Source organism: Silene latifolia, chromosome X, assembly GCF_048544455.1.
Source record: "Silene latifolia isolate original U9 population chromosome X, ASM4854445v1, whole genome shotgun sequence".
NCBI lineage: Eukaryota > Viridiplantae > Streptophyta > Magnoliopsida > Caryophyllales > Caryophyllaceae > Silene > Silene latifolia.
This window is the reverse complement of record NC_133537.1, coordinates 68,651,211-68,675,490: the sequence shown is the minus strand read 5'-3', so window position 1 is coordinate 68,675,490 and position 24,280 is coordinate 68,651,211. Positions and strand designations below refer to the sequence as shown.

The window sequence follows — 24,280 nt, the reverse complement described above, 5'->3', positions numbered from 1 at the left end:
ATAAGCTTTTGGGAGAGGTTATAATTTGAACCTTGTTCATCCATTGTTGGAAAGCTCAAGAACTAACAAGAAGGAGACCTTGTTGGTGCCCAAAAATCCGAAACACAAATGTAAGAAGTGACGGTTTCTTCTCTACCTTGTTTTATGTTTGCATGCATAAGATCTTGTATTTATTTTATGACCAAATAAATTAATTCATATATGAATATGTTCACTAATGAGATTAATGAATCCTAACAGTTATGTAACAAAAGCTTCTTGCTTATAATTAAATAGGCCACCACTACCTCCAAATCCATATTTGTGCCAGACATCCACAAATTCCATCGGCATAGCCAAAACATAAGACTTTATTAAGCCACTCTAATAACCTCTTAATTAACCAAAGACCTACCTCACAACAATACTTTAATAGCATAAAAAAATAATAATTTATAAAATATGAGATAACCTCCTTCACCAATTTACCATGATTAACTAAAGCACAAATATGATAACATAGCATGTAATCAAACAACCTCGAGCAGTAATAAAATTATTAGAATCAGTAGAAGTGTGTTACTTTATACATGGATACAAATTGTGGAGAGTGGGCACACAATTGTGGAAATTCTATATCAACAAACATCTAAGAACTATTTACAAATCTCTGTAATTAACAATTTAAAAACATCTACCAAACGAGTATGATGCAGTTCTCGGATAATTTTTTTATCCAACATGATCATAGTAACTAGGCCGTTTGTCGTAAAAGCGTCATATGGTGAGTAAAGGATATGAAAAAAAAATTACATTACCAAGTTCAATATATTCTACCTATTCGAAATAATTCTTAATAAGGAAGTAGAACTTCCTCATTTAGTTTCCATTAGACCAACATATAATGCAAGGCTCATGTTATACACTAAATCAAAAGCATGTGCATACTAATTAGCTAAGACATCACTAATTTATAACTTCCAGAATCTCCTTTTTACCATAAACAATTCAATTTGGACACCTCCTGTAAGTTTATACGACCATAATACTACCAACATCTATTACCTATTTACCTTAGCAAGTTACTCATTTCATACTCAACAATCAATGCTCACCCAAAACCAGCCACGCACTTAGATAGCACGACGAACTAGCCTTGACCAATGCAATTAAGAGTAAGATAACCCAAACACGGTACTAAACATCCCATTACTTTCAACCTTTATTGTAACGGTACCACACCATACCCGACAACCAAGGCAGCGTACTAAACATCCCATTACTTTCAACCTTTTATAACCTGTATTCAATGTTGTCCATTATAAAATGAAATTTTTGATCCAACTTAATCTTTACCGTTTTCCCATAAAGCTAACTACACCAATAATGTTTCCCATATTTTTTTTTGCACTTATACTTGAGAAGTATATATACCCCGCAAATTCAATAATTTTTCGTTGTTCCTCAACAGGTTGTCATCCCCTAAACAACATTTATATCGAGTTTCTGATTCGCATCAAATATTCATCTAAAGCTTTAGTCGTCCCAATATGATACTTGGTCCTCAAAGTTGCCTTATAACATTCCAAGTCAAAAACCTTGCTCCACCAAATAATTATCACTCTGCATAGCTGTCAACAAATATAACTTCAATATAAACTGATATCAATCCTGGTAGTTATTTAAATAGAAAAATCCTCTAATAATTATATCCTTGTCAATCATCTATGAACATCTTAATCTTATCTTACCTTTCACATATACACATATTACTTTATGATAATATGATACCATCGAGTCCAATTACCACTAAATTATAAGATACAAAATTCTCAGGTGACAGTATGCCCCTAAAATGACCTTCTTACCTTAAATAAAAGGATGACTATTTATTCTCAAACTCATTCGAACAACCTACTACAAGGACTTTTTTTTTTTTTTTTTTTTTTTCGTCGTATCCTCCCTAACATAGTTATCAAGCTCACTTTAGTGCCTATTTCTAGTAAATGTCGAGTTTCTCCTTACTGCTTCAAAAATAGCAACAATGCCATTGTCACAGTTGTTATCTCTTTGAGGAGGCATAAGTATCTATATATATATACAAACATTACTTGATTAAATTTACGTATTAGTAAATCTCATAGCGTGTAATAGTATAACATTATAACAAAAAGCTCGACAACGGATCATAAGTTCCAAATAGTAGTACAAGGGTTCCTTAAATTCCTAAGTTACCTCAACTTAAACTCTCTATACTTTTTTTTTTTCAAGTCCAACTTAGTTCATAATGGCTTTAAGGCTTAATTTAACTTTATATACAAGTTCTCGGGTAAATATACTACCAAACTCAAATCTCATCATCCTTCCTAAAACCATCTGTAAGTACAGGGTATTCACATATTCAAAGCACCCCTCTTCACAGAGTTTACTTTCTCATATCCAACTTTGTGTAATAACCAGATTATCATGCTAACAAGGCCCCAACTCTATTTTCATGAAAATTGCCAATATAAGAATTTATTATCTAACAGAGGTTAATGGCGCAACAATAGGCTAAAATTAGACGTAACAGTAATTCAGACAATTGTATGAAATGCACCCATCCCAACCAACACTCTTTTTTTTTTTAAATCACGTATTCAAAACATTTTTTTTCCTATCAACTTGTTTCAAATTTTGTAAAACTTATTTGGAAAAACCCTCAGCTCTGATACCAACTATAACATCCCTAAATTTTCACGACCAAAACGATAAAGTAGAGATGAAAAATTCACGGCTGTCACTCCACACTTAGCTGAAAATGCCAAATGCAAGGTAAATATAGGGTCATCCTTTAAAAACAAAATGCATGTCTTGAAACTTTATCAAATAATTAAAACGTTGCAGCGGAAGACTTAAGTCTTACAAAATCTAAAACAATAAATAAAATTCAAATCCAACGATATTATAAAATAATAAATAGATTAAGATGGAGTCTTTGTTCAAAATCCTTCCACGCTCGTACAAATTCCCGGATTCAGTATGCACCCATGCAGTATCTCAAGCATCTCAATTATACCTATAAACTGTACCGAAAACATGAATAGGTACAGGTTCCAGTGGGGGAACAACCCAAAACATAAGGACGTCAGCAAAGCTGAGTTTTAGGGAAATAATAAACAATGTTAAGTTTATAAAGATAAATTAATCAAACTTAAAACCAGAATAATAATAAGAATAAAATAATATTCTGAAACCAACATTTCGAATAACAATTATCAAAACATTCAAAAACAAAAACTTTCACCACCTGTGTGCCAAGGTCCTACCCTTGACACGGTCTAGAGGTACCACCTGTGCTTGGTCAGACTTATAATAGTGCGCACCTCTCACATTTGGACATCGAGGATGAGGGCCGCAAAGGAGAAAGTCTAACCCCCTAGCGAGTGGGGGCCGGTCAAACCCCACCCAAATGGAACTCGGGTCAAGAGTTCAGTTTTCGGGACGTAATCCCAGGGACGTCTTTGACGCACCTTAAAACCTTCTAGACCAGCAGGACTCCCAGAGCCTGCTACTTTTCAAAGATGGCTTGAGCCAAATAATTCCAATGGGTGACTCACGGTCACATAAAACAATAATCAAAATTCACAAATGCCAGCAGAAATTCATCGTTACCAAATAGTATGCAAAAACTGTTTAAATGTCAAACCGAACATGCTCTTTACTTAGATTTGAAAAGGGTAAAAGTCCTTACCTCTCAAGACAGCTAACCGTAGCTAAGCTTAATAGAAAAATTCTTTCTCTTCAAATCCGCAAACTACAAGTAATACAAATTATTCAATTACTACACTGTTCAACATAAAAGTAACTCCAATTTACCATACGACTCACTATCATGTAAACTCATCCCACATCATTTTTTTTGTTTAACATGTTCCCATACAGCACTCAATACACGATGTATACTCTACACTATTTTCTCATATTGAACTTCATCTATCTACACCTCAAATCTCGTACACCCAATTCCATGAAGTATTTTGTCAATTGTTTACAGACCAGTTGCACACAAGCTTATAAAACGCGAAATTTATCAACGTCTCCATATAATTTACCAAACTTTACTTCTACTCACTCATTGCTTACATCATGTTTAGCATCACTATAATAATTTTATTCATCAACTTGCAGCCAAATTCTAAAGCTATCCGTAAATCTCTCTCGGTTCTCAAGTACACAGACCAATTAGCTCACATACGATTCTACTGTCGAATAAACATGCTCAGGACAATTTATATGCTTGGTATCAACAATATAGTATACAATTGCTCACATCAATAGGCCCCATAATAATTAATCCAAACAACAATTTAACATCCTGATTGACAATGAAACCACACTTTCAATTTTTGTTCCTACATTAGAATTTGAGAAATCAAGTTATTAAAAATCTACTTACATGATGCAAGGAATATGAGGGAGAAAAAGAGGCGATCGAAAATTGAGGCCGGAACTCCGATGAAGTGCTGAATGAAACACAATTTGCAAGTTGAAAAGGAAACAAGGGAAAAGAGGGAGGCAGCGTAAGATGGGAGATGAGTTGTATAAATTAGGGAAAAGAAAGGGTATAAGGGAAAGATAGAAGTAGCTGTGATTTAGGTGCAAGGTAGGAAAGAGTATCTTGTACTTTCCACCTAAGTCAAGCCGATTTATCATACGATAGCTTAAAATAGTTTTGTTTTCTCATCCTAATATAAATAAATAATTAATAAATTTATAAGATTTTCAACTCAGAGTCAAACATGTACAAAACACAAGGAATAACCTTTCGTAAATAACTCTGTAAATAACGGGGTGTTACACCAACCCTTGTAAAGTAATAAACTGTAATGCATCTATTGAAGCTTCCAATTGAATACGATAATCACTTTTAGCTTCTTTGGTATAATTTTCAAAGCAACATGCAGTGGAAGATTTTTGTTTATTAAAAACATCAAAATTCTTCATGGCATTATTATGAGCACTCATATGATTACTGACATGCTTATTAAATGCATCAGTTTTACTCCAAGTTCTGAACCCCTTATTCACAAAAGTCTCACCACCCAATATGGAGTCACTTTTTGAATAAATAACAAACGAAACAAAATGCCGCATCTTTTTCTTTACTATACTCCAATCACGGCTTAAACTTATCAAACCACGAAACAACAAAGTTACGCTTTCTCTTTGGAAATTTGTGATCACGAGGTTAGCATGGTCCTCTTCGAACATACTCTCTTCTTATAATATCACGATCATTGATGTGGAAGTTCGTTAACTTTCTCCTCAACCCAGGATCTTGTGGAAGAGAAATAACATCAAAATCGGTCAACCTATCTAAAATTGGATCTTCAGAATGATTTAAAGTAGTAGCTATTTCAGGTTCACTATCGCGGGGCTCTTCAATTTTAGTTTCAGGTTCGTCTATAGGACTTGAATTCCGCTGATTTTGTGCATTATCAGTCTGGTGTCTTTTCGGGAAAAAGCTCGTAATAAGTGGTGTTTTAGTTCTCTTCATTCTGAAAGTTTTAATCATAAATCCGTTATTTTTTATTCAAGTCAACAAATTACTAAAGTATGTTTATATGTCTAAACATTAGTTATTTTCTTTTTTTTAAAAGCAAGACCAAAAAATCAATACCCATAACTATAGTCCTATGATAGTATGATACGTGTCCCTTGTCCTTAAATTCTAATGCCAAGTTGATTAGTCTACCTTTGCAATTTGCAATGTACAATGCTGCTAGTGTGCTACAACTTATACGCCTATACCTACACCATTCATTTCTTATTTTTTTTAATTGATTTTAGATCCATGTGCCATGCCCCCAATAATACTACTCCTAAAATCCTATCTACCTATGTAAATTGTACTCTTAATTTCTAAACTTGAGTAGTTGAGTCCTGCAAGTTTCTTTTTTTCTCTCAACTATCTGATATCTCTCATTATCCAATCTTCCTTCATAGCTTCTTCAATATTCATCTCTTCATTTTACAATCACCAAATCTGAACTGTCCACAACCCTTAAAATCCCAAATTACTATAATACTATTAAACATCTATTATGAATTGATTCAATTTGTTATCTATCTAAGCATTCAATCTATTGCCTATTGGAAATTATTATATTTATCGATCATCTATCAATAATTACTACTTCAAAATCACAAATCACAACATTAATTTAATTTTAGAACAAAGAGTTCATAATTACCTCAAACAAAAGAAGCTCTGTCCACCGTCTTTAATGGCGGATTTTCAGCTGAAACCGCGACTATCGATCTGACAGCCGGATCGGGATTCAGGGAGGAAAAAACTGAAGATTCTGGAGTAATCAGAGTGTCCTTTTAATAGGAATTAGAATATGGGTTGTGTTTTCTTGAGTATAAATACAGTAAGTTGCCTTATTAATAGGAAATTAGAATATTTTTTCCAATATTGTTGAGGTTGTTAAGGAATTACAGCGATTTATATGGAGCATAACTTCCCATTTTAATAATTTATAGTATAATTATATCATCTAATAGGGTTGCAAATTATTTGTTTCTCAAATTCTTTTTTTCAATGGGGTTGCAACTGCTACCTGTTGCTACCAGGTACATTCGCCCCTGGTTGCACGTGACTTGCATGCCTACCCACTTCAAATGCATTGTAAACCAGTAGGTTGTTAGCGTCGTTTTAATTTAAGACAGTCTCGCCCTCTCGCCCATGAATAAAATCCATATACAAGTGAGACCTTGCAAAAAAAAAAAATGTTTTTATTTCTCATACCGGTCTTCTAATCTTCTTACAAAACTAAACTTTATACTCCTACAATTTATTGGTACGAAGAACATTTTAACCAGTGAAATTTAAAATATGAGGCTTACAACAATGTGAAAATTGACCTTCTTATTCAATGATTTATATTTTGAGTTTTGTGGGTAATTTTATCACAAATTTTCTTTGTTTTAAATATATTTGATACATTCAAAAGATGACTGTGGCGGAGATGCGTATGTTGAGGTGGATGTGCGGACATACAAAGAAAGATCCATTAAGGAATGAGGTGATTAGGAAAAGGGTAAAAGTGGCGCCAATAGAGGACAAGATGATGGAAAATCGACTAAGATGATTTGACCATGTGAGAAGGAGACCTATGGACGCACCAGTTAGGAGGCTGGAGACTTGGAGAACAGAAAAGGTCCCTAAAGGTAGAGGGAGACCGAGACAGACATGGTTGAGAGTGATAGAGCACGATATGGGATTTTTGGGGCTTGAGGAGAGTATGGTGACAGAGAGGGCACAATGGAGGGAAATGATACATGTGGATTTTTAGTATTTGATGTTTTTTGACATATTTAGTGTTTTTTTTAATTTTTAAAAAATTTATTTGTTCTTCTCTCCTTTATTACATTTTTTTACCAACCACTTTCTTATATATTTTACTTAGTTTACTTTTAAGGCATTCCGGATCCTTAATTCTATTTCGGTTTTCAAAATCGTTTTAATCTTTTCTTTCGATTTAAATTTTAAGTTTTTATAAAAGAAATCCGGAATTCGATTTTAAAACCTGTAAGTTTACCTTGACTTTGTATTACTTTTTCGCTCTTTTTTTTTTTTTTTTTTTTTTTTTTTTTTTTTTTTTTTTCATTTTTCCCTTTTCTATTCGCATTTTGAGGTGTGTTTACCCAGGGACAGTTCTAAAGGATGATTGATGTCAGCCGACCCCAAATCATTTTGGGATTAAGCCTCTGATGTTGTTGTTGTTGTTGTTGTTGTTGTTGTTGTTGTTGTTGTTGTTGTATACTCATGAGCTTTTGTAGATACCTCATTTCTGCACCTCCCGCAAGCCACCCGGTGATGATTGGGCCGCATGTTTGGTACACGGAACGATTTATGACAGTTCGTAAGTTTATCATCAAGTGATAGCTCAAATACTCGTGTCTACCCCTTGGTCGTCATCTACGCGCCGTTACGGCCGTTTTGACAGTATTTAGAGTACATTTGGAGTCCGGGTCAAAAACCGTCTTCATTTTCTAATAACCGTTTAAAATGCCGAGTCAGAATATTCTGGAATGTTTCGGATATTTCTATTCCATGTTTTCAATCTTTTAATATTTTGGTAAAGTATTTCCCGAAATTATATTATAAATAATAAGGAAATTAAGATCAAACCGCAATTCCATAATAGAAACGCGGAAGATCTTTCTTCCGCAGAAGGAAACCCTTGGGGAAAGGACGCAGTAGATGCTGCGCCTCTTCCAAGAGACGCAGTGGTTGTTGCGCCTCTTCCCCAGCTCTTTTCTGCGTATTTTAAGATCTTTTCGAGATTTACTTCCAAAGTTTCTCCGAAACCCTAATTCCTCCGTGTGATTAGTATAAATAGGGACCTTCGTTCCTCATATTTCTCACGCGAGTGTCCGCCCTTCTCTTCTCCCTTTGCATTCTAAGACCACGCTCTTACTTTTTGGCGTCTACGTGCTTGAACTTTCGACCACGTAAGCTCGGATCTTTCTGAGTACCAGCCTCGTTTTGCATGACCGACCAATTTGACCAACTCCACATCAATCAACTTAATCAATTTTGTTCGTTTTCCTCTTAGAGGGCACTTTCATCGTACATTCGAGTCGAGCATCACTAAACGTTAACTTAGTTAATCTCATTTCGTCAAACATGTAAGTCTGAGGGTGTAAATCCCATCTTTTATCATTGTACTTTATTTTTGTAATCATTATTGTAAAATTTACATCGAAAACATATTCAAAACCGATTTACAAAACCTTTATTCAAACCCTTTTTACGGATTAACGGGAGACAGATGTCGAGAAGGAACGCAAAGAATCGCTGCGCCTCTTGAAGGGACGCAGACTCTTTGCGCGCTCTTCCCGAGGGCCGCCAGCAGTTCTGCTTTCCTTCTTCTTCCTTCGTCTTTTGTTTAAATCGTCTGTTTATCTTGTTTCGTCTTTGCTTGTTCTTATTTCATTAGCATGATAAATTTAACATATCAATCATTAATAATTTATCACCTTCAAATTCCCGACTTAAATTCCAAGTAATTCATATTTGCGGGTTTTTGTCATTAAAATCAATCCGGGTTTTAGAGATTCGATGCATCAATATCAAGTCTCTGAAATTCATTTTTTGTATATTTTCGTCTGTTAATTGTCATCATCATCAATAGTTTAGCATTAATAATCTAATTAATTTCTTTGATAAGTTTAATTTGTAATTAACCTTGTAATTAATCTCGTAACTAATTTGTTCTAATTAGTTTTATCCCGTCTTTTATTGTTTTTATGACCAATTCACATGTAAATAATATATTAATCCACTTCTATTCGAGTCAAATATCGATAATCAAGCATTAAATTGACCAATGAATATTAACGATATGCAATTCCGGCTTCACAGCCAGAATTCACCTCAGAAACAGATGCAGTGAGCACTGCGCCTCTTCCAAAGGACGCAACACTGCTGCGCCTGTTCCGGGTTGAATTCTGCCCCTGAATGTAACACCCCGTAAATTTGAAGACCTTTTTTATATTTTAAAAGTAATATTTTAATCCATTTTAATTTAATATTAATTTATTTGAAATAATAATAATTTGATAAAATATAATTTTATTTTAGTTTGGAGTAATGTAATCACTTTTGATAGTTTAGAAATGTTTAAAAGTAATTTAAACTATATTTAAACCTTTTACTTTGATAAAATAGATTTCTGATAAAAGTCGTAATATTGGGATTTTCCCATTTCTTACGGTCGTTGGGTAAACGAGTTTGGATATTGGGCATATGAGTACTTAATCTTTTAGTAAAATCGTGTTTAAGAACTTTAATATTCTCGGAAATCGCGTTCGACGAATATTTCTAATTACCGTCGAAGCAAACCCAAAACGTAAACAATTGACCAACCTCCCCAATGCCATATAGACCGGCCACCCTCCCTCCATTTGTCTCCTCTTTCAATTTTTATTTTCCTCCATTATCAATCTATCTCCTCCTTCTCTCAAACACCAAAACCTTCCAAAAAGCCTATTTACAAACCCCAAATCCTTCATAATTCCTCCATTTCTCCACCAAATTTCATAAAAATTATATGCTTGGAATCCTCTTTTCATTCCTCATCTCCTAGTAAGCTTTATTTTCATTTCCCCCAATTTTTGTTTAAGGCTCATCTTTTAAGGTTTCGAATTTAAGCTTAATAATTGTGTTTTTGTTGTTCTTATAGGTGAAGAATTTGAAGATGAGTTAGGTGATTCATATGTGGTTGAAGATGAAGAGTAATTTTGGGTTTTAGAAGCTTTCTCAAGTTATTACTTGTCTCTTTGCTAGCTTAAGGTAACTATTCTGAGTTACTCGACGATTTAATGTCACATAGATGTTGTGTTTTTTGTTTGTTAAGTGTTTAGGTGATTGATAATGTTTTAGTTTCGTTTTTCACATGACTTGTGTTGTTAAAGTTTACTAATTTGTGGTTATTTCATATACTTGAGTATTGAAACGAAATGGGTATTGTTGATTGTTGCTTGAGACGGTATTAAATTGAGCTTGAAACGGATTTTGGTAGGAAAAAGGGAAAAGGGGCGGAAAAACCGCCCAAAACAGCCCGTAAAGTGGCGCGACAGACCCGGCAGGCCCGGTGGGTCCGGCCCGGATTTTGACCTGTCACTTTGGGTCGGGTCTTGGGTCTATTGTTTGATGTTTTGGGCCTATGGTTCATGTTTTGAAGTATGTTGGTATTTTGGCATGTAGGAAATTGTTTAAGCTAATATTTCCGTTAAATTGGTTATTTTATAAGTTGGCATATTTTCTCTATGTCAATAGTTTTCACATGATAGAAATTAAAAATGGCAAGAGTATGACATTGTAGTAAATTCCGTGATGTGGGCCAAAATGGGCCAAGACTCACTACTACAAAACTTGTGATGGACATCGGACTTTTCGCTATATGGACATCGGATACACAACCGATGTAGAGTTTGGTCATGTCCATTGTGGATTAATGGACATCGGATTTTAAACCGATGTCCATTAAAATTTGCACATCGGATTTTTAGGAAAACCGATGTCTATTTGACCAATGGACATCGGATTTTTAGGAAAACCGATGTCTATTTGATCAATGGACATCGGATTTTTAGGAAAACCGATGTCTATTTGATCAATGGACATCAGTTTTTTGCAAAAATCCGATGTCTATAATTATTATTTTTTATAAAAAAAAAAATATTACGCTGTTGCCCATATTAGTCGTACACATGATGACAATGCAAAATGATTCCATAATCAGCAAAAAATATCTGTATACAATCAATCGGTTATCCAAAGCCAATTACAAAAAACTTTCATCTACATAATGTGTCAAATTTACTTAAACGACCAACCTATACAAAAATATAAACTGATATGTAAACTGACTAATTGTTTAAAAAAAAAAAAAAGGCCGAAGAGACAAGACTAGTTGGCAGCCTCGGATTTGCTCATCTCCCATTGGGCATATTACCAAGAGAATCTGGTTCAACACAACAAAGTTAACGAGAAAACAAAATATCAACATAGATCATCCTATATAACTAACGAGACACATATATTACTGTATTTTAAATATCACAACTACTAGCAATACACTCACCTGAATGTGCGGATCCTCAACAAGGTCGGGGCACTGAGTGAAGTTGTGGCAGTTAAACTCTTCTCGTATAGGTGATGTTGCTACTCCATTTTCTTCATCAGTTGTTCTTTTCTTGGTGCTACTAATTCCGCACACCTTTCACTTCGTCCGCCTGCCAACAACACATACTTTTCTGCCCATCTTTTTAGTTGTATATCTCCTAACAAGTAAAAAGGATATCAGTTAGAAATGAGGAAATGAGAAATGACAAGCATGTATGTATTCGAAATTATAAGTGATGGCGGTGAGGCAAATATTTTTGCCGCCTATAATTTTCACTTTAGATGCACATCGGTTAAATGCAATTTCCCATTCCATGACTTTTATATAGACATGGGTTTTATTAAATATCACATGTCCTTTAAAATCAGAAATAATGGACATGTATTTTTTAACGCAACCGATGTACATATAATTATATGCACATCAGTTTTTTGCAAACAACTGATGTGCATGTTATGTACATCGGTTTTCCAGATAATCCGATGTCCATCGACTGATGTCCATAACGAGTTTTGTAGTAGTGACTCTGAGCTGGGCCAATTTGACCAAATGAGTTTGGTCAAGCTAGGTTTAAACCGGCCAGCCTCGATTTGACTGATGACCCGTCGCGGGACTAGGGTCGAGGATTTGTCTTTGAGTATGATTGTCTTTTCATATGTTGGTTGTTGGATGAATTGGTTGCCTTATACTTGAGTCTTCTTGCCTTGTTGCCATTTTAGCTTGTTCATATGAATTATGAGATTAACGGTTCGCTGAGTTTTGGATTACTAATGAGATTGTGGATATTGTTGGATTGTCAGCTGAATTTACATTTTTGTAGTCTTTCACAAGGAAGGATGTTATCCTAGAGTCCTTGATTTGAGTATAAGTATTTATGTTGCCAGTTTGGACTCTTTGCCTCTCTTATGGTTAAGTGGGTGTCCTACTTGTCTTGTGTGGTGTTGGTATCTTAGACCATCGTCATAGATAGGCCCTTATAGTCTTTGACGAGTGTATGTTCACCGCTTAATAGCCTTTGTGTCTTAGCTTGGTGGGTTTATATCCAAGTTAGGATATGACTTCCTGACGTACTCTTAGAAGTATGTAGTCAGCTTAAGTACTAGCCAACCCTTTGGTGGACTCCTTAGGGGTACTCATGTGTTGTTATCATGGGTCTTGGATGCGGTAGTTTTCCGCAAGTCGCTAGGTCTGCACAGGTTTAGGACTAGGGTGTTTACCTTACCTCCTGGTATAGACTCGAGTTACAGAGTGACTATTGACTGTACTAGGAACTTATGCCTGTCTCTAGATATATTGTCCTTTCTTGTTTGATGATTTTATGAATCATAGAAGGTGAGATGCAAGCCGGCTATGGTTGATAGAGTTTGGATTTCTGGATGTTATGTGACTCACATGATAGTGTAGTATGAGTCGGTCTAGTATTCACATGCTAGAATTATGTGTTGTTATATTGTTGCTCACATGATAAGCACGATTGTCTAGCATCTATATGCTAAGGCTATGCGTTATTCATATTCATATTCTTATGTTTACATGTTATATTAATTATGACATTTCGTGGCTGGGAGAACTCGGAGTTACTCCCCACGATCGTGGCTTTCGTATTTGTATAAAATGCGATCGACAGGTATGGTGATGCTTATATGGGGTTCATGGACGAGCTAGCGAGCAAAGTAACCTTGGGACTTACTTAGATTTGGTTTTATTTGTAGAGACTCTTAAACGAGTTTTTATGTCACATACATTTTAGGGACATATGTCTCCCTCTTTACATTTGGTTGTATAACTTTGCTATTCGCGACTTTAGCGATGGTTATGTTATGAAACTTCTATTTAGACCTTGTATGTTTTGACACCTTTCAATTTGGATATCTTTATAACAGGTTCAGGTTTTAAAAATTACAGGTTTTTACCCAAATGAACCTATTACAAACATATCCATGCAGTTTTATTCTAAAATTACGTGTTTACTTTTCCGCAATGAATGAGGGTGTCACACTGAACTTTCGTTGTTGCTTTGACTTAGTTATTAGCTTATGTATTTAATTAACTATTACTCGTATTATCACCATTTATCTGTTCGTTAATTTATTTTCCCTTTCTTTTCCTCAAATTATCTGTTTTAAATGTATTTTCGACGTAAATCAATTAACCCGTTGTAAATATTGTGATTTCCTTTATTGTATTTGTATTGTATTTGTTTATTACCATATTGTTTGTATGCTCTCACATGCAATTAACCTAAATTTCTATCTCGACATTAATGCATGTTAAATTAAGTGTCTACCAACTTAGTTAATTCTCACATACTAGGATTAATCTAATGGATGTTTGATGTGAACATTATTTGCGCACATTTAGTCCCCTAATTGAACCTATTTTGCATACTATTATAACATTCTTTGGCCATTTTATCCGTCAAAACCTTCCTATTTGCTTTTCTATCGCATTTCATATGTTTTGTAGGAAAGAAGATAATAAGGCGAAAATTCCCGTCTTTCGTGCGTATTCGGAAGCTATTTGACGATATTTGATGGACTAGTATGAAGAGGAAGTGAGAACTAAAGGCCAATCCAACAAGAATAAAGTGGAAATGAAGGAAAGGGAAGAATAGAAGAGAAAACGAGATAGCCCTCCAACCCGTGCGGATTCTCTAGAATCCGGCCATCCCCAAACCACAGAAGACGTGTGTCTTCTCCCAAATCCACCCGTCTTCCCCTTCTACAATCCGCCCGTCCCGACAACAATCCGCCCGGATTCCTTTACAGCAATTTCGTCTTCTTCTAGCTTCAAAGAAAGAAGCCCTTCCTTCGAAAAATACCGGCGTCTCCCTGCTCAAATCTCAAAAGTGTAACTACTAGTTTAGCCCTTAGTTAACCCTAATGCATCCACCTAATTTCCACTATATATACCCCATTTGAGGGGGATCCTTTTATCAAGTTTTATTAGACTATAATCAAGTTTTAATATTATAAATTCCTCTTAGATTAGATTAGGAGTAGATTAGAATAGATTAATCTTCAATCTTTCCACAAATTACACATTAATCTCTCCTTAATTATTGTTCAAGTTTATTATTCAAGTTTATTATTGGGTAATCGAAGATTATTGGGTTATTATTGGGAGATTGACAACCTTCCATCAATCAATCAAGTTTCTTCTATTATTCTTTACTTTATTATTTGGATCATCTCAAGTTTGGTATAATTCCTTTACTCTTTAATCTTTATTGTTCATTTCTTCATTCTATTATCATGTTTATACTTGTTGTGATGATTGACACCATTAATGACATGTTTCCCATGATAATGAGTGAGTAGTTTCTTTAGCTAGGATTAATGGGTAATTAGGGAAAACAAACATGGGATTGATTCATGCTTAATCTAATATGTTTTCATAATCAAATTGCTTGCTTGTTGTGATGTCAACTTTATGCACATGTTGTGTTTGATGAAATGCTAAGCCTATGAATCCTTGCATTTTTACCATCTCTTATCTACTCAACTTGACTTGTAAGATATAAACCAACTCGAGTCTTGTTAGACCATGCATAGAAGTTGAATAGGAGGAAAGTAAGTCGACTTGTAGGTGTTGTACAATCTAATCGATTCGGCTCCGGGACCCAACCCTTCCTATGAACCGTAAGATATAAACCAACTCGGTTCCTCCACAACATTAATTGCTTGCAACTTTGTAAACATGTTTGTATGATCAACACCATGAATCCCCTATGACCCCATGATATCCTAGCACTTTTAATCATTTGTTTACATCGTTCCTTTTATTGCTTGTTTTACTTTATTACTTTCATTAGTTTAGAATACAACTACAAACCCCATCAATTGTGACACTAGCATAAATTGAGATAGATAGACTTAGAACCCAAAGCACACCGTCCCATGGATCGACCTCGACTTACCACTAACTAGTAGTTTGTTGAGAAATATAAATGTGTTTGATTGGATGTGTGACGACCAACTCTTGTCCCGATCAAAATGGCGCCGTTGCCGGGGACGGTGCTATGTGATTAAGTTCTTACTTGTTTGTCCATTTTAATTGTGCTTTCACCTTGAGGAACCTGTTCCTCAAGGATTGTTTTTACCGTTTTCTTGTAGTTTCCATGTTTGTAGTTGTACCTTTATCTTGACCATGATGATGCAAGACTTGTCATTTGGAGTATGTGGTGGATCTTTTGAGTATGACTATGGGTATGGGGAGTTTGAGGAGCAAGTCAACACAAACCTATCTTACTATTTGTACAATAAAAATCCTAATCACTACCCCAATTTTTTCCGCCAAAATCATCACATCCAATATCCACAACATCCACCCACCAAATACCCACTTCACAATGAGTTTCAATTGCCACGATACAACCACTTTCACACTTACCTACAACAAGAAGATGAACCCATTCAAAATGTGATTCTTCAAATGATGGGATCGGAGATCAACAAAACTTCTTCAAACAAATGCTAGAGGAGAGCCAAAAGAGGGATAATGTCCTTCAAGGCATTATTGCCCAAGGTGAGAAATTGGAGATTCAATTTACCCAATTGAAAGAATCCCAAGCAATCACTCCCCACCGTTTTTTGGACATTGAGCATAAATGCGAATTTGAAGTAGTCACTTTTGATATGGAAAGTGAGAAATGGGAAGAGCCTATCTCCTTGAGCTCTTGTGACTATGAAAGTGTTGTGTTCAATGAGGAAGACATGAGGTTGAGTAAGCCAAATACTCTCAACCTTTGTGAGTATGAGGGTGTATCCTTTGAAGTGAATGTTGGGGTGTTGGAGAAAAAGTTAAATGAAGCCCCCATTTATGATTCGTATGAAGATAGCAACAATGATGATGAGCCTAACGGATGGACTCACAATATCACCTTGCTTGAGGAGCCTATCCTTGAGACATTTGAGATACCCTATCATGAAGAAGAACGCCCTTCCTTTATTCTCCGTGAAGACCACTTGACACCTATCATGGAGCCAATGATCATTGAAGAGGATATGGTAGATCTTCTTCAAAAGGCCAAAGTTTCATACAAGAGCTACTTGGTGAAAAACTCAAAGAGAAGATTGCTCGAGAAGCCACTTGCAAAGATTTGGCGCTCACAATGACAACTTCTAAAGAACTCGATCATCAATGCCATGAAAATTCTCCTTCCACATTGGAAGGATTGAAAAATCAAAATGCTATCATCACCACCAAGATTGAAGAAGAAGTTGGTAAGTGGAAGTCTACGGATGAAAATGAACCACACTTCATGCCTAGTGTTGACAAGAATCATGGGCTCGTTTATTTGAAGAATTGGGAAAGCTCTAACGCTAAGGACAACGCAAGAGAAAGAACATTCTACAAACTTCCTTGGCCAAACTTCATATTCAAATTAAGCAACCCATACTTGTGCTTATTTGGAGCTTGTTCACAAGCTTTTGATCTCATATTAAGAGCCCTAAGCTTTATGGATAAGAACTTCTACGATTTGAACTAGTTTGGTGGAGTCCTATCTCAAACCACCATTTGTAAGATATTTCATGGAACCTTTCACTTTGTATAATATTGTACATTATTGCATTTACATTTAATTTCTTGCATGAGAGTGGTGAGAGAGAGAGTCATCTTACATTTTTAATGAGCAAATTTCAGAAAAAGATAAGGAGGAATAGCAAATCGGTGAAAGGGTATGTTTTTGCAAAGAAAAGAAAAGAAGAAAAAGAAGAAAAGGGAGCTGGAGACGCCCGGATTTAGAGGAAGACGCCCGTCCAGGACCCACGTCAGAAAAATGGTTAGCGCTGTAGCAGAAGACGGGCGGATTCTTCACAAACCGCCCGTCCTGGAAAAAGACGTCCGTATTCTTTGCGGGACGCCCGTGCCGTATGTCATCAAAAACAAGATTTTGCGCTGCACCAGAAAACGGGCGGATTTAATCCAAGATGCCCGTCCCGACCAAGACGCACGACCTAAGTCCCAAGACGCCCGTCTTCTTCCTGCTCTCAATTGGAAAAAAAATCCCTGCATCAGAATCCGCCCGGATTCAGGCCAAGACGCCCGTCTTCTATTCTCTCGAGACGCCCGTCCCGAAAAGAATCCGCTCGGATTGTCCTGTTTTTTCGGATAAACCGGATATGACCCTCCGCTCGGATTCCCCCTTTCTTCTATATAATCACCCCCTTTCTCCCTCATTTCTTCACCTTATCAAACCCTAAAACACTCATCTCCATCCTCAAAATCACACCTCCTCTCAAAAACACCCCCATCACCCACATCAAAATGGCACCATTGAACCTCAAGGGAAAGGCCAAGAAATTGGTTGAATCCACCGGAAAGAAGCGCAAGGGATCGACCTCTTCAATGCCACGGGAGGTAGTGCTACCAAGGACCTCCCAACCCCTAATGAGGGGAGGAATTGAACAACTTGGCTACTTCCAAGAGGTGCTATTTGAATCCGATGACCACCGCATGAACTTTGTCAAATTACTAGGTAAGAACTACGAACCCACTCAATTCGTAGATACTAGGGTGTTAGAAATCCTTAAAATAAGGTACCCTACCGAAATGTTCTTTAATGGTCTTGGCATTGGGAAACTTTTCCATGCCCATGAGGAGACGTACCTTAATCTCACCCTTGAATTCTTGAGTAGCCTTCGCATTGTAACGAATACCCACACCGATGTGGGCAAGGAGTTTAGGTTGTGCAACCTAGACCATCATCTTTCTATTGAGGAGTTCGCCTACGTTTTCGGTCTTGTAGTGCCCACCAATTATACCGAAAAACCCGATAATTTCGGTGTGGACCTCCTTTGGAAGGCTATCTCCGGGAGGGATTTTTCCCATCCAAAGCAGTGCTATACCTTCGCCATCCAACATCCGGTGATTCGATTTACCGAGCGCTTTGTGGCCGGTATCATCAACGGGAGGTACGAACAAGATAGGTGTACTCTCATCGATTTAACCTTTCTTGAATCCTATTTGAATGTTCGAGCGGTGAGGCGTTATAACTTCAATACGCCACTTGAGATACTTACTAGGTTCAATGATTTTGCTCAAGGAACCACTCAACTCAAGACCTTCGTGATGGGAGGTCTAATTACTATTTTGGCCCACCACCTTTGTCCCGGGTTCAATGCCCGAGGGACCTATACTCCTCTTGAGGGGAGGACTTTGATTGATGAGCACACCATCTTCAACAGTCACCGATGGTGTAACTACACTCGAGACGGGAGTGTAGAGTGGCACACCAAAGGATGCACTTCAATGATCCTTGAAGGATGGAAGATACCGGGCATTGACCCAAGATTGAACCCATACTCACCTCCACCAAGCTACCTCCTCGATATCCAAATTCTTGATAATCCCCCTCAAAGGGAAGAGCCGCACCGCCAAATACCTCGTGGGGGACCGGGAAGGCCTATTCGCCCACCCTCCTTTGTGCCTATCCCACCGTACCCTACCCCGTATACCGAGTTTCGGCCGGAAATCCCCAATACCCCGGGTATTAATGATTTGATGAAACTCATGAATAGAGTAGACCTCGGGGGTACATGAAGGGAGGGTCGACAACTATTTAGCCCTTTACCCCCAATACTATAACATGGCTCAACAAGGGTATGTTGACCCTAATGGCCCTTTGCCCTCTTGGGCACAACCGGAACTCTTGTTCCCTAATCAAGGGAACCAAGCTTGGGGTCGCGACGGCGGAGGGCATTCTAGCCAAGGTGGAGGATACTCGAGTCAAGGGAGAGAATTCGACCAAGGAGGGTATTGGGGTCAAGCAAGCGGGTATGACCAAGCCGGGAGCTCTCATCGCTATGGCTATGATCAAGATGAGGATGACGAGTGAAAGAGGCCTACCTCACCACCTCCAATTGTATGATACCCATCTCTCCCTCTCTCTTTTTTTGTACATACATTGCATTTAGTGTAATTTTCGCATGCATTTGTATCATATTTCATTTGCATTAGCTAGTTCATATAGTATAGTTTGCATTGTAATATATCTCACATGATCCACGTAGATAGTTGCATATAGACTAAAATTCATGCATAGTCACTAATGACCAATCCTATTCTTTTCTACACTAGAAATAGTGTTTAAATCGGTTTGGGGAGGTTTGATCATAGGTAACCATAGTTTACTAGAAATCATGCATCATATAATATAGTGTAGATTGCATTCATTTGTTATATATGTCATATAGAATTGCATTTAGTTAGAGCATGCATTCATTCATATCATATCATTACATTTGTACTTCAATTTCCAAAAAATTAAAAATCCAAAAACATGTTTTTCTTTTTATCCTACTCCTACATGTACATTGAGGACAATGTCCAAAATAAAGTGGGGGATGGGAATTTATATTCCAAAATGCATAAAAATTGAAAAATTTCGAAAAATCCCAAAAATATGTCTTTTAAGTTCATAAAAACAAAAACCATAAAAAATTGAAAAATTGAAAAATCCAAAAACAAGTTTATTTCCTTTGTAGTGTAGTCATGTTTATATATATTGTGTTTGTTCTATTCTTGTTCACATTGATTGACTACGCCACATCCGAGACATGAGGATCATGAAGACCGCATGGTATGATCTTTCCAATCTCCTTTTTCCTCTTTATGTTAATGACTATGTGGCTTTATTTTGATTGATGCGGTATAACAATGTGAATTAAGGACTTGCATTTAGTTTATATGTCATATTAGTTGATAAAATCACTTGCATTATGATGTATATATTAGTTGCATCATGGCATGTAGTTGCATTTAGATAAAACATTTTGAAAAGTGCCTAATTGAGAACTTTGACAAGAGCAACTAAGCCATTACAAATACTTTTTCAACTTAAGACTTTGCCTACTAGAATGGTTGTAAAACACCCTAGATAGTGTCATACTAGTGTCTTTTGACCCATGACCCAAAGCCTAGTCAAGGGTTTGCATGTGAGTCACCTATCCAACCCCGTGATGCGATGTGGACTTGGTTAACTTGTCTAGGTGACCTTGATTGACCTTGTGGTAAGGCAGCCCAAAAATATTTTCTATCAATAAGCTTGAAGTGCTCATTTCGAAAATTTTGTTATGTGGAAGTAAGTTAATGCTAACGAAACCTCAAATGTTATGAAATGTTGAAATGTTGAGAAATTTAATTGTTTTGATGGAGGCGTACCACTTCGATGTGCTTTGGAGCGGGATCCATTGATTTGGGCCCCCACACGGTTGTGAATTCGGCCGCCCAGAGACAGAGTGACTATCACCCCGAAAAGCTATTGTCTAGAGGTTAACCGGTTGCCTAATAAGCGATTGGCGAAAGCAAAGGACACTAGCCCGGAAGGGACAAACCCCATCTTAAATTTTTGAAATGTGAAAGTTAAATGAGGACAATTTTGAATACTAGTCATATCCACCCTTTGTTTATAAAGATTTGAGCATTTAATTCCCAAAAAGCCTTTTGTCAAACCACTTTGTCGAGCTTGGGACGATCCATGACCTTTACTTTTGTAGAGAATTCGAGACTTGTCATGTCATATGCTACTAGCATCATAGGGATCATCATTCCACCACCATCCGATCGCTCTTGACGAAAGCATTTGGAAGTTGAGGACGAAAGTAGTCTAGTTTAACACCATTTGGAGGTGATTTAGTGCTATCCTCTTAGCCTTAGTAATTTGTTGAACTAGTACTTGTGACGGATTATATGCTCTTAAATTTGTTTTCTTTTAGTTGCCTCCGCCACTTGATGAGGAAGTGGCTATTCCTTTTGTAGATGCATCCATTACTTGTTTTGTGTGCTTTAATGTTTGGATGTGTCGCCATTTTGGCAAGACCCACCTTGCCTTGCAAGAAGGCATCCTACCTCATGGTTGTCTTGTTGTGAGTTGAAGGGGCGGAGTGAGACCCGCTAATTGTCTCATATCGGTTATATTAGTAGGTTAGTTTAAATAAAGGTCTAGTTTTTGTCACCTCTTTACTCGGGACGAGTAAAGGTTCGGTTTGGGGATATTTGATGTGAACATTATTTGCGCATTTTTAGTCCCCTAATTGAACCTATTTTGCATACTATTATAACATTCTTTGGCCATTTTATCCGTCAAAACCTTCCTATTTTCTTTTCTATCGCATTTCATATGTTTTGTAGGAAAGAAGATAATAAGGCGGAAATTCTCGTCTTTCGTGCGTATTTGGAAGCTATTTGACGATATTTGATGGACTAATATGAAGAGGAAGTGAGAACTAAAGGCCAATCCCACAAGAATAAAGTGGAAATGAAGGAAAGGGAAGAATAGAAGAGAAAACGAGATAGCCCTCCAACCCGTGCGGATTCTCTAGAATCCGGCCGTCCCCAAACCACAGAAGACGTGCGTCTTCTCCCAAATCCGCCCGTCTTCCCCTTCTACAATCTGCCCGTCCCGACAACAATCCGCCCGGATTCCTTTACAGCAATTTCGTCTTCTTCTAGCTTCAAAGAAAGAAGCCCTTCCTTCGAAAAATACCGGCGTCTCCTTGCTCAAATCTCAAAAATGTAATTACTAGTTTAGCCCTTAGTTAACCCTAATACATCCACCTAATTTCCACTATATATACCCCATTTGAGGGGGATACTTTTATCAAGTTTTATTAGACTATAATCAAGTTTTAATATTAGAAATTCCTCTTAGATTAGATTAGGAGTAGATTAGAATAGATTAATCTTCAATCTTTCCACAAATTACACATTAATCTCTCCTTAATTATTGTTCAAGTTTATTATTCAAGTTTATTATTGGGTAATCGAAGATTATTGGGTTATTATTGGGAGATTGACAACCTTCCATCAATCAATCAAGAGTCTTCTATTATTCTTTGCTTTATTATTTGGATCATCTCAAGTTTGGTATAATTCCTTTACTCTTTAATCTTTATTGTTCATTTCTTCATTCTATTATCATGTTTATACTTGTTGTGATGATTGACACCATTTATGACATGTTTCCCATGATAATGAGTGAGTAGTTTCTTTAGCTAGGATTAATGGGTAATTAGGGAAAACAAACATGGGATTGATTCATGCTTAATCTAATATGTTTTCATAATCAAATTGCTTGCTTGTTGTGATGTCAACTTTATGCACATGTTGTGTTTGATGAAATGCTAAGCCTATGAATCCTTGCATTTTTACCATCTCTTATCTACTCAACTTGACTTGTAAGATATAAACCAACTCGAGTCTTGTTAGACCATGCATAGAAGTTGAATAGGAGGAAAGTAAGTCGACTTGTAGGTGTTGTACAATCTAATCGATTCGGCTCCGGGACCCAACCCTTCCTATGAACCGTAATATATAAAGCAACTCGATTCCTCCACAACATTAATTGCTTGCAACTTTGTAAACATGTTTGTATGATCAACACCATGAATCCCCTATGACCCCATGATATCCTAGCACTTTTAATCATTTGTTTACATCGTTCCTTTTATTGCTTGTTTTACTTTATTACTTTCATTAGTTTAGAATACAACTACAAACCTCATCAATTGTGACACTAGCATAAATTGAGATAGATAGACTTAGAACCCAAAGCACACCGTCCCATGGATCGACCTCGACTTACCACTAACTAGTAGTTTGTTGAGAAATATAAATGTGTTTGATTGGATGTGTGACGACCAACTCTTGTCCTGATCAATGTTGGATTGCATGCATATAACCATCAACATATCGAGTATAGATGATTTTCCCTAATCATTAGTAGAGGCCGCTATCGAGGTGGGCGGGATTAGGTGTTCGATCAAAAGAGCTTCCTAATACGTACCCTCACCCCTTACTCCAGATCTCTGTGAACATCCGTGTTCATTGGCATCCACGAGAGTTATTCTAGACATAGAATGCTAAGGGTAACGAGTTCTTGGTGTTCATGTCACTACTTTGTGTCTTGACATGGCACGAGGTATTCGAACGGTTTTTAATTTTCCACAATAAATTGGTGGCGACTCCACAAATGCAAAGCTTGCTCGTTTTCTACCCGAGCGACCCCCATGGGCCCGCGTCCACAGTTTGGCGACTCCGCTGGGGAAAATACACTTACGTGTAGACAAGGGTGAAACTTGAACAAGGTTAGGGAATAGTTTGTACAAGACAGTTGTCGATTTTCATAACTCGATCTTCCTAGATCGTTTATTCGGCCTTCCTAGGCCCAACCCAACCCATTCGACCAATCATCCTGTCTAGACGGTCCAAATTCTTATTTGGGCCTAAGGATGGATAGCGATTGACGTCAACCATACCATGGTACTTACTCCTGTTTGTATCAAGGACTTTCACTACTCGAGGAAATGGACTAGGAATCGGCCTTACTCCTGTTTGGTACGAGCCTCTCCACAGACCCCGGGTTTGATTGTTCGGTATGGCAACCCACCCTTTAAACCAAAACCCTTTTAAATGCACTTAGCATCCCGTTATAATGTCTGCATAAATGCTTATATTATATGTGATCACCATTTTCTAAACTAAACCATGACAAATTTTGTAAAATCAAAACCTCTTTTAAAAATGTAAATTTTCGAAATAGGCCTAATATTAGCGCAAAACCAGTCAAAACTCTGTCCAATTCTCGAGTAAAAATTCGGGCCTCAAAGACCATTTCA

The 24,280-nt window shown here is 36.9% G+C and overlaps 1 long non-coding RNA gene across 1 annotated transcript; it reads right to left on the bottom strand.

Annotated features, from left to right (window-relative positions):
* Positions 1-638: 638 nt before the first annotated feature.
* On the bottom strand, positions 639-6,382 carry LOC141621434 (uncharacterized). Its single transcript, XR_012532326.1, has 3 exons — positions 6,216-6,382; positions 3,713-3,775; positions 639-1,610 (listed from the first exon to the last, which is right to left on the bottom strand). It is a non-coding gene; the product is annotated as an uncharacterized LOC141621434 (long non-coding RNA).
* Positions 6,383-24,280: the final 17,898 nt, after the last annotated feature.